We start from the raw sequence: 11471 nt of genomic DNA, 5'->3' as shown, positions 1-11471 counted from the left end.
TTCCTGAATATCGAAAAATCCCTTAAAAGGGGTATTCCGAATTTAGGAAATAATTTAATTTCTTCAATTAAAGGTACCATTTCTTCCCATTTTAGATATACTCCAGCCTTAGGGCCGTTGTATAAAACATAACATATAAATGGTTTTTTCTTAAATTGTTTTCCAGAATGGAAACATTCTGCTAAGGCATTGAGAATAGCAACCTTTTTAGGGTTAGCTTGCCTTTCAGTAGCCAAGTTCCAAATATTTTCCAGAAGACATATCTCTTTGTCATGAAGTCTGCTTCTGAGAGGTGTCTTAAATTGATTTTTCTCCGGAAATGTCTTTAATTCCGTCTTGTCAAATGTGAAAATTTTCTCCATGTTCAGGGTCTGGAATTTACTGTTGAGAGTCTCAAATTTTGTGCTAAGTGTCTCAAATTTTCTGCACAACTTAGCAAAGACTGATTAGTCACACAATAATTTTCTTGATAATAAATCTGAAATCTTATTATCTTTTCCTTTAATATGTTCCCATTTAATTTTAAATCCTATATTAAGGATAAATTCTCTAAATTTTAGCCATCTGTTAGAAGTTAATTTTCTTTTATTTTTAGTATCTGCAAATTTAACAATTGATTCGCAATCTGTTCTGATAGTAATTTGCTTTTTTGATAAAATAAAATGTGCGAATTTCTCAAGTACATAAATTATTGCAAGTAATTCAAAGTCCAAGGATGTTAAATATCCTTTTTCTTTGAATACTCCAGAGGTATATCTACAAATTCTCTCTGTAGATTTTAAAGCAAATTCATTTGGTTTTTTAATCAAAATTCCTCCCCAACCCATTTCACTACCATCAGTTTCTATTATCAAATAGTCTGATTCAAGAGATAATGCAGGGGGTTCAAGTAATTTAATCTTTTCCTTAATTTGTTGGATGACTTTAATGTCTTGGTCATTAAACTTTCTTACTCCTTACTTTGAGCTTTATTGTATAATGGAGTAGTTAATTTTGCTAAATTTTGGAAGTAAGGTCTTACATAATTTACTAATCCTAAAAAGGATTGTAATTGTTTTAATTCTTCCAATTTGTCAGGAAATTCCAAAATTTTTCTAGAGATGTGAGGTTGTAATTTAATACTTCCCTCTCCAATTTCAGCTCCTAGGAAGGAAATATAACTTTTTCCTATTTCCATTTTCTTTTTGGATATTATTAATCCATGTTTTTCAAAATTTGTGAAAATAGTGTATAAGTGTGCTTTGTGCTCATTTTCTGTTTTTGAAAAGACTAAAATGTCATCAATGTAAATACAAGTAAAATTGTAGCAATCTTTAAAAATTTCATCCATCATTCTTTGAAAAATTTGTGGTGCATTTTTCAATCCAAATGGCATTACTAGCCATTCAAAATGTCCTAATATGCATGAAAATGCAGTCCATTCTATACTATCTGGATGCATTTTGACTTGCCAAAAATCATATTTTAAATCAAATTTTGAAAAACAATTTTTTCCTTGAATTTTGTTAATTAGAGTGTCTTTATCTGGAATACAATACCCATCTTCATAAGTACTGTCATTAAGTCTTCTATAATTCAAAGACCATTCTAGATTGACCCATTTTCTTTTCTGCTTCTTTTTGGACAACAAAAGCAGGAGTTCTGTGTCTTGAACTTGATTTTCTAATTATGCCTAATTTTAATAATTGTTCAATATGCATTTTAAATTCTTCTTGTTCTCAATTTCCATATTTAAAATTTGGTGATTTTATTGTGATGTCTGGGTTGATAATTTCTAATTTACAAATTATTTTATCTCTTTCCTAGAATTTAGTAGGCTTTTCTCATATAATTTCTTCTTTTTCTAATTCCTTTATTAATTGGTCTAAGTCATTGTTTTTTAATTTTCTTTTAAAATCACTTGTATCTATTAAGTGTAGATTTAGTTCAATCCCTTCTTTTAAATTTAGATTCTTAAGAATTTCTTCCTTGATTTGTGAATTTTCTTCAATTTTTAGAAAATTGCAACTGCACTTTTCTTGGTTGCTAATACATTTGCAGTCTTCTAATTTTTTAAATTTCTTTTGTTCTAGGATTTTAGGTTTGAAATTTGAAATTATATGTATTAAAGAGCAGCTTTTACTAATAGTCAAATAATCTTTATTTATGATTATTTGTCCACTGTTGTGAAGAATAAAGTCTAATCCCATGATTATAGGGATTTTGTGGTTGTTTAAATTTTTAACCCAGATCTTGGGCCAGTGATATGTATCAGACCAATTATTACAATTGGTTTGAAACTTTACTTGTAAATTTTTTAATTGTGAATCTATAGCAATTTTAGTACCATCAAACCGTGTTGTAAAAACAGGTGGTACATTAACTATCTTTTGTTTAATTTCTTCAGGTAAGATTCCCAAGTCCATAGTAGATGAGGTTGCTCCTGAGTCTACTAAGATTGGTAAAATACATGTTAATCCATGTATTATTATTTTTCCAGGAATTACAATTTGAATTAATTTTTCAGTGTTACAAATTAAAGGTATGGGAGCAGTACAAGCTTCCTTTGTGTTGATAATGTTTAGTTCTTCTTGGGATAATTGGGTGAATTTAAAATTTTTCTCTTCTGTTATTTGTTTCCCCTTTTCTACCAAAATTATTAGTTTATGTAGTTTTTCTTCCACAATATCTAGTCTTTTTTTTCTTAATTAGTCACTCTAGTTTCTAATTGATCAATTTTATTTTCAGGATTTTTTATTGTGTTAATTTGTTCTAAATTTGGAATTTCAATCTCAAAATGCTTTTTAATGCAATTTGAGCAAATTTGCTTCATACATGTCTGGCACTTCCACCTTTTGTTAAAAGCTGGATACCAATTACATTTGTGAGACATAATATTGTCACTTCCTGATTTAAATTTCCAATTATGTATGCAATTTTCCATTTAGAAAAGATTAAAATTATTTAATTTTTCTAAAAGGATTCCATTGTTTGGAAAATTATCTTCTTGAATGTCAACTTCTTCAGTTTCCATTCCTTCTAAAGAACAAATACTCCAAATTTCAGATTCACTAGAAATATCAGATGTTATTTCTACCAAATCTTCATTTATTGTGGAAACTAAATTTGATTCCCTGGTAAATAAATTTTGTCTGTTTGGACAGACAGAAGATAAATGTCCAGGTTTGTTACAAGCAAAACAAGTAATTATTCTCTTGTATGTTTTATTAGGATTGTATTTCCTAACATGTCTTGTCTTGTTTAGGTAAGGTTTTCTTGCATTTGATTTTCTCAAATAATTTCTCTTAACATAATTTTTCTTTTGCTTAATTTGTTTTCTTTGGCACCCATCATCAGGATGTTTTCCATACTGTTGAGGAGTGTAAATTTGTTTGCAAAAGCCTACATTCTTTTGTTTTAATTCTTTTTGAATTTGAATGTAAGTGCATTTTTTCTTTAATTCACTAATAATGTGTTGTCAAAAATATCATTGGCTTGTACCAATTTCCATGATTCATGGATTTCTTTACCCAATGGTCCGAGTAACTTGGTAAAAAGCCTTTCTTCTAATTCTGGAGAAAAATAATTTCCTGAAATACTTGCTAGAGCATAAAAGTCTTGGTGGAATTCTATTACATGATTCCAATCAAATAATTGAATTTGTTCCAAGTCTCTCATAGCTTATGCTTGTCTAATTGTTAGTCTTGTGTTGGCATCTCTGCTTGTGATAATTCTATGTATCAAATAAGCAAAATTATGTATATTGCTCCCTTGAGCAATTAATTCCGCTAATTTGTCTAGAAAATTTGTATTAAAGGCTTCCCATGCAGCCCTAACAATATCTCCCAGATAATTATCAGCAATTTTGATCATTTCATCACCTTCTATGATATTAAAATGTCTACTTTCAAAGTCTCTAATCATCATGGCAATCCATTGCTCTAAATAATTATCCAGTAATTGTGGATGAATATTAACAATGTTTAAAATTATAGGATCTTTTCCTAATATTTGAATTTCATGAGGAGTTCTTTTTCCCAAAGTTCTCCTATTAGGATTATTTTGGTTGCAAATTGTGACAGGTAGTTTAGGAGGATGTCCTACTGGGTAAGCCATCTGTTCAGGAGTAGCAGATGGATAATATGCAGATGTGGCAGTATTTTGGTTTGTACTAGTTTCTGCTGTATTCATAAAATTTTTTATTGAATTTTCTTCTAGACTCATGTTTTCTTCTTCTTCAATTTTTTCAAAATTTTGTTTTAATTTGTGGATATCATTTAGATATTTTTCCAGTAAATTATATTTTTCTGAATTTCTCATTTCCAATTCTTGGTTTAATTTTTCCATAATTAATTCATCATTTTTAATTTTTTGAAATTCTTCTAATGTGAGTGCTCCTGAAGTTTTTGAATCCATAATCTATTATTCTTCTGGATCTTGTTGGTTAGAGTTTTCGTAATTTTTGAATCTTAATAATGAAGATCCATTTTCATTGGTATAAGTTACTACCTCTGTTGGTTTTAAAGTTTCAATTTTAGTGGTTAAGTTTTCAATTTTCCATTCTTCTCCTGCCAAAAGAGAAGAAGAGACTGGTTCTGGTCCAAAGAATTTGATTCCTTTAGACTCAATTGTCTTAATTATGTTATTGTAGACACAGAAAATTTGAAGCCGACAAGTGGACCGATTAAATCATTATCGAGCCCAATTTCGGAGTTGATCATTAGTCCAATTTAATTAATTGGGCTATGATAATTAAATTAATTTAATTAGTCCAAGTAAATTTGATTTGGGCTATTGAATTAATTAATTAATTGGTCCAAGCCCATTTCATAATTGAATTATAATTATAATTTAAATATAATATGATTTTATTATATTTGAATTAGATAATTATAATTTAATTTGAATTAGAATTAGATGATAGAATAATGAATCTAGACTTGATTTTGGCAAGGTTCATTTTAGTAGATAATTAATTAATTTAATTAAATAAATATTAGTGGAGTTTGTTGAGGGATTTTAGTTACAAACTTCACTATAAATAGAGCCTCAATTTCATTCTTTAAATCACACCTTAAATACATTGAGAACAACTTGAAGGCTTGAGAGCTTGAAGGTATTGAAGAACGCTTGAAGACTTGAAGGCTTGAAGATTTGAGAGCTCTTTTGAAGGCATTTGAAAATCTTGAAGAATTAAAGGCATTGAAGGCATTTTTTACAGGTTTTAAAGATCTTGAAGCAACTTGAAGCCTTTTTATAGGTACTTTGAAGATCTTGGAGCCTTTTGAAGGCAACTTGAAGCCATTGCATGCGCTTTAATTTGATGTTTTGCAGAGTTGATTGCTTCGAAGCTTGACGTTTTCTGTTGAAGATCACGCCACTTGAACCCCGGAAGCTACGCCGTTTGAATCCCGGAGGCACGCGCCAATTGAATCCCGGAGGCTACGCTACTTGAATCCTGGAGGCACTTCAGTAGATTTTGAGCTTGGCAGAATTGATTGTCTCGGAGGTCTTGAAGTCTTTTGAAGGCATTTGAGGATCTTAAGGCAACTTGAATCCATTGCATGTGTTTTGAAACTTTGCAGGGTTGATTGTTTCTAAATTCTTGACGTTTGCTGTTGAAGATCACGCCACTTGAACCCCGGAAGCTACGCCATTTGAATTCCGGAGGCACGCGCCAATTGAATCCCGGAGGCTACGCTACTTGAATCCCGGGGGCACTTCAGTAGATAACATTAGTGAAGAATCAGAGGACTAGACAGAGATTGTGTACCTGCACATTGAATTATACACACGTTGTACACGAAATTTTGTGAATATATACAAAGTTTACAGTTATCAATTTTAATTTTAAATCTTGGGGAAACTTGTGTGGATAATCTTCCCATTAAGATTACGTCCAACACAATATTTGATCCCTTAAAATTTCCAAATCCCTTTGTTTGGACTTGAATTTTTAAATACTTAATGTCTTTTAAGGCAATAGTATAATTTGGACATAAATAATGAATTCCAATATTATTATTCATGTCTACTTCTATTACCCCAATAATTTGTTTATTTAGTGAGGATTGATATCTAGTATCTAAAACCGCAACTAAGACTTTTGTCCCGTTTTGTTTTATTAGTAGTCCTCTGACTCCAATTGTAATTAATCCTAAATGTATATAATTTAAATTTTTGGAAGAAATTTGATTTATACTTTCATTTGTTAATAATCCGAACGTTTCAGTCCTACCTTCTGGTATTTCTAACATTTCTGATCTATGTGTTCTAATTAAATTGGAATTATTTTCTAAAACTCCAGTTCTGTATAACATATTCGGTCTTAATGTATTAATGCAATCATTTGACATAATTTCTAAATCTCTTTCTGTGTCAACAATTTGTTCTAATTTATAGGAATTTTTGTTCGAGTTAAATTTTAAAAGTCTGTTTAAATAAGAGGGGCAGTTGGTTTGGTTTAATGTGCTAATTCTAGAAGAACTAGGTTCTTCTGAAGTTAATGTTCTTGACCTTCCCGAAAAAGGATTCATTATTTATTTAAATTTTTTTTGACTTCTTCTAAATTGTATGTCAAAAGTTTTTTGTTTTGGATTTAATTTGCGAAGAAATCTGAATATTAGAAAAAATTTTAGATAACAAATCTATAGAATTATTTATCTCAATTAATTTTGGATTTTCAATTATTTATTTTTATGTTATTACTAAGTCAAATTTTGTATTAAAATTTTCAGATTTTTCTCCGTAGTTCTCAATAACAGAGTTAATTGCTTCCTGAATATCGAAAAATCCCTTAAAAGGGGTATTCCAAATTTAGAAAATAATTTAATTTCTTCAATTAAAGGTAGCATTTCTTCCCATTTTAGATATACTCCAGCCTTAGGGCCGTTGTATAAAACATAACATGTAAATAGTTTTTTCTTAAATTGTTTTCCAGAATGGAAATATTCTGCATTGAGAATAGCAACCTTTTTAGGGTTAACTTGCCTTTCAGTAGCCTATATATATATATATATATATATATATATATATATATATATATATATATATCTTTAGGCTCTTAAAATAATTATCTTTGACTCCATATGTGAGTTGGAGAGTTTGTGTTAATTAATGGTTTCCTTCTCATATCTTTGACTTTGAGCACAGGCGGCGAAACCACACAGTCGGTAAGGACTAATTCACATGCACATAACTAATCAAATATAATTTCTTTTCTTACGTTTTAAACGTCCTCTAATTGGCAGTACTTGCGGCTCCAGGACAAGGTTGTGATTTGTTAGACATTGAACCATATATGTCTCTATCATTGACTGGGAGAGAAACATACATTTAACTACTTCAATAAAAACTCTTCTAGAACAATATATGTGAAACTAAAGACTAAACTGCATTCATCTTGCTTCAATTTACTGCATTAATTAGATTATTTAATATTCAATATTAGCTACAATATATTGTAAGACAAGCAGGGATGGATCCACAGTGGAGGCAGTTGCCCGACAATTTATATCGTGCACCAGGGCACGCATTGCAATGTGCGCCCTGATACAAAACAACGTCGTTTTTGTACTTGTTTAAAAAAAATTTGTTTTTCCGTGTTTGCTGTTAACTTGTTTTTTTTTTAAAAAAAATTCATGTTTTGAAAATGTACATAATTGTATATGAGAATGTACATAATTGTATAATAGAATACACATAAACTTTTAACTGTTAAAAAATCACGTGTCCGAATGTACATAATTGTTAAAAAAATGTACATAATTGTATAAAATAATGTACATAATTATATAACATAATACACACACACTCTTTCGCGTCGACTCCATACACAACTTAACAAAACGATGTCGTTTTATGAGATACGGGGCGCACCAGGGCCGATTTTTAGATTTTGGTGGCCCCGTTCTTGTAAATGAATGAGGTCCTATCAAAAGGCTAATTTTGAAAACCAATACCCTATTTTTTTATAATAATAATAATAATAATAATAATAATAATAATAATAAAAAAGTGGTAAAATATTGTTGTGCGCAAAGAGAAAGACAGCAGACATATTATGGAATAAATTATAATTATAACAACAACAACAACAACAACAATAATAATAATAATAATAATAATAATAATAATAATAATAATAATAATAATAATAATAATAATAATAATAATAAGATAAAATGGAAGGTGCACAAGGAAAATATTTAATAATAGTAATAAGGTTTTAAAAAAGGGAAATGTATACACAGCTGAAACAATCAAGATTTGAACCACGGATGTCTTGATATGAAACACTTTGAAAACGCGTTTCTACCACCTCTACATGCAGAAACGTTTGTAATCGAATGCAATTTTTTTTTTATATTATAATTCATAACTAGTTAAGTAAAAATTAAATTTTGAACCTTCTAAAATTTTGGGGCCCTCTAAAATTTGAGGCCCTGTGCTGTTGGGCTGCTTGCACAGCCTAAAATCCGGTCCTGGAGCGCACAGTGCTATGTGCACCGTGATGCAAGGTATAACAATTGCAGTTGCCCTCCCTCTCCCCACCCGATCCTTATATATAGTAGTTCCGTGTGTGTGTATAGATACAAGCCAAGTTATCAAAACAGAAGTTAGGCAAGATGGTAAATTTTGCCGCCTTAGCTTTAATGTAGAAAATGTCAAAGGGTTAATTCTCATTGTTATCTTTGGATTTTTACACTATTTTTTGGATTTTTAAAAATATTATTAATAGTGATATTTTTCATTTTTATTCTTTAGAATATAAGATGTGCAAGCCTTCTTTTATATTAATAGTGAAATGTATAATTTATAATGTATTTTCTATCCGAATCATTTTATCAAATTAATTATGTTTCATATTTTGTTATGAATATTTTTTTTTATAAAGTTTTGATGTGTTTTGATTTTTCGTCCATATCCAACAATATTTATGACTATGTTTCTAAGTGTTTCATTTTTATTTTTCAAACTATCTCTTTTGTTATAACTTTTCGTCCTCAGCTCACTCAAAAAATTTTCTAGATCCGCCCATGAAGACAAGATTGTGTGTGTGTACTACTTCTCTTAATTGGTACAAGATACAATAATCGTGTTTCAGTGCAATTGAAGTGTAAAACTGAAGTGTGAGTCATCTATGGGACCGTTTCACAAATTCTTATGCGTGAGATGAGTTGAGTCGAGATATATATATAGAAATGTAAAAATGTAATACTAATTAGAAATAAATTGTTTGTTATTTATAAGGAAAAGTAATACTTTTAGAGGAAAAATGCACTACTTTTAAATCAAAATGTAATATTTAAAGGTTGAACATGTAAGTGTTGAACAATTACTTATAAGAAAAAAAATGTAATCCTAATAAGGATAAATTCATTTATTGTTACTTATGAGAGAAAATGTAATATTTCTGAAGAAAATGCTATATTTTTTGATGATTTTGTCATGACCGGGTCCACCATAAACCGAGTATATGAAAGTACAGAACGGGGTAGGAAAGTAATAACTTTATTACCTGGAGCGCTAGGCACAAAGTGTATGCGTACAAATCCCGAAATACTGGCCCAAAATGACGGCGAAATAATACATAAATAATGCAGGCTATAGCCCATGGTATGGACTAAAATGATAATGTAGTCAGTAAGAGTCGAACCTAGGTAAACAGGTTGAAGGAGAAAACAGAATACCACCAATCCATAGATTTGTCATGCTTAGACACTGATAGACCTGAGAAAGCAAACACCCCTCCTTTTATACTGCACTCCAACCTGTTGATGTCGTCCATGTGTACGATGATCCAGACTATCTCCTTTCCACCAGCCACGTACACCACGGACGTCCAACATATGCGAGACGACCCAACACCACCCCCTCCCCCCAAAGGCAGGGACGGAGGCACATAGAGAGTGCAGGGGGGCCTTGGCCCCCCCTCGCAATTTTTTTTTAATATTATAATGCCACTTAGGAAAGTGGAAAGTGTAGAACTTTTCCCTCTCATCAAAATGTTTTGTCCCCTTCTCCCAAAAGATTGAATCCCCAACTCTATGGGCCCCCCACACCCCAGGCCGACAAAGTATTTGGGAGGATGTAAATCACGGTGACTCAATGTTTTGTCCCCTTCAATCAAGCTTTTAGAGTAAATTTTATACGTATTTTTGTTGGCTTTCAATCTCATACCAGACAAGTAGACAACAGTTCACATCTTTTTCTTCACGCTACAAGTCTACAGTAATTTTTCCCTTTTCATTTTGAATCTTTGAATCATTTGAATTTTGATGAATTACTCTAGTGTTCTTTCAAAACTGATTTATTTTCGAATTAATTAGTTTTTCTAGAGAGTTTTTTTTGAGGATTTTTTTTTGGCGAATTTGAAGGTTTTAATTACATCATAAATTAGCCAGCCGATCTCAACCCTTTCGATGAGGAAGAGCAAGAAGTCAATCCATTTTTTGTTACCAACTAACTACCTCTTCATTTGCCGCTTCTTCCTCTTTTACTGCAGATTCTTAGCTCTTTTTTTTTTTTTTTTTTTTTTTTTTTTTTTTTTTTTTATGGTTATTATGCGTGATTTGTTGACAGATTATGGTATATTGCAGAGTTCGCGGATTGTGATCTAGATCTAAATTTTAGTAAATTTATAATATATTGATTATGTTGAAATATGTTAAATGGATATCAACGTATTTGATTTAGTAAACTTCTATCGTCGTTGGCCCCCACACCCTCCCATCCTGGCTCCGTCCTTGTCAAAGGGGAGGGACGGGACGCCTCGGGGTGACGACGGCACGCGACACCCACGATGGGCACGCGGTACCCCACGCCGGCCATGCCACCCCCTACCCTTAGACGAACCTTTGGCCGTGCCTTACACCACCCGGCTGCATGGCTAGCAAAACAAGGGGCACAATTTCCCCGTCGGTAGGGCACCCAGGGGCTCTCCCACGGCACTGGACACGCACCAAACGGTAAAATGAATATATTGAATATTCTTCCAAAAGGTTGAACCCCAACCCTAAGGGCCCTCACACTCCGGCCCGACAGAGCATTTGGGAATATATTTAATATGAATCTTTTTAAAAATATTTGACGATTTAAGTATGCAACTAATCTTACCTTGATGGTAATATAAAATGCTCATTTTAATCTATGTATTATTAATTTATTATTATGTTGATCAATTCATTTCTAATATTATTAAATATGTGAATATTTAAAGATGAATTGATGAATTGATGAATTTGGTCTAATGGTACCCGGGTTGGATTTCCATTTAGAAGGTTACGAGTTCGAGCTTTAGTGGAGGCGTTATTGATTTTTTGTGTCTCATTGATGAGTCTCGAATGAGATTTATTTACATGTTTGTTTTTTCATTTCTTTAATTAAAAAAGGAAAAAAAAACTTTTTTAATGTCTAGAGATTAATAATTTGTAAATTCAGTATTTTAATTATAGGAATAAGGTTCAAATTGGTTACTGAACGTAACCTGA

Source organism: Ipomoea nil, unplaced genomic scaffold, assembly GCF_001879475.1.
Source record: "Ipomoea nil cultivar Tokyo-kokei standard unplaced genomic scaffold, Asagao_1.1 scaffold0322, whole genome shotgun sequence".
NCBI lineage: Eukaryota > Viridiplantae > Streptophyta > Magnoliopsida > Solanales > Convolvulaceae > Ipomoea > Ipomoea nil.
The sequence above is the reverse complement of the archived record's forward strand: the minus strand, read 5'-3'. Positions refer to the sequence as shown.